Genomic DNA, 1344 nt, shown 5'->3' with positions numbered 1-1344 from the left:
AGTTGTCAAAGCTCAAGTCCTGTTCTTCAAGCGCTCGTAGCTTTACTTAACCACAACAACTCTTCGGCCTTTCACCGTACTTTTTTTCTATTATGTTTTTAATAGCATTTTACAGCTTTTTTCGGATCGGTGAGCTGGCGGCCAAGAACGCGAATTCTGGTGGTTCGGTAGTTCAATTCAGTGACATGCGCTTTCTCACGCACGATGGAAACATTCACATGCTTTAAATAACTATCACAAACTTTAAACCCAACATGGCCAAACGCCCATTTGTTATCCTAATTGAGCGAGAAGACTCTAATGTGTTGCCCAGTGCAAGCGATGTTGGATTATTACAAACTCAGGGGCAGCCAAGCAGGCCCTCCTTTTTGCCATAGCGACACAACCCCAATAACAGTGGGTCAGTTCAATACCGAACTCCATCATTGCTTGTCTTTTTGCGGGCTTGACACAAGCAGGTACAAAGGTCATAGCTTTCGTATAGGAGCTGCCTGTCACGCAGCCGTGAAAGGATTCTGCGATGCTGTTAAACTTTACATTAGGCCCGACACGTGACATGCTAATTGACTTGACTTGATTTGCTCCTCATGTCTCTAGTCAAGTTAACAAAGAAGGTCAGATATTGCACTGCTTCTTCGTTGACTGATAATTTGTACTCATTGCTCGCTTAGTGACGATAGCAATTTATTCCTGAAACTAAGGCGTTCGAGAGGGCCAGTTGGCGGACTGCCTTGATCTTTATCTCCCGCCTCTACTCTTTAGGTCTATAACTGTATTTTCGATAGATTTAAAATCCTCTATACACCCTAGGATATAACGATTGTACTAGGCCTCTTACCGTCTTTTTATTCTGTTTGTGTGTCTGTGCTGTTAGACATTCTAGACAGAGTAATACAGGAGGTCAGACATGGGGCTGCTTCTCCATTACCTTTGTCTTTATCTAGACATTGCTTATCGTTATCTCTAGTTGCAAAGTCATTTAAATAAGCGTGTAACACTTGCTTAGTCGGGACAAAAATATGGAAAGAGAGAAAACACTAGCATTGCTAGTTTCAGTTACAATTTTAGGATTACAAAACGGTGTAATCTGAAAATATTTTTTTTTGCTTTCGTGAAATTGAAATGTGATCACTTACGGAAGCATGATTTTAAATGACGCTTTGTTGTCGAAAATTGTCGCCTTTAATTCTAAAGTGTGTGACTTGTGAATACCCATCACTTCCCCTACATGGCATACCAAGATCTGCGACGTTTGGAAGCTGTATGCAGCGATTTTCAACGATTCTGTGCGACATGTGAGCATCTGGAAAGAAGATGGGGTGCAAATTCAGCTTTTGGGGTTGG

Source organism: Montipora foliosa, chromosome 8 (genome assembly GCF_036669935.1).
Source record: "Montipora foliosa isolate CH-2021 chromosome 8, ASM3666993v2, whole genome shotgun sequence".
In the NCBI taxonomy this organism is placed as follows: domain Eukaryota; kingdom Metazoa; phylum Cnidaria; class Anthozoa; order Scleractinia; family Acroporidae; genus Montipora; species Montipora foliosa.
The sequence above is the reverse complement of the archived record's forward strand: the minus strand, read 5'-3'. Positions refer to the sequence as shown.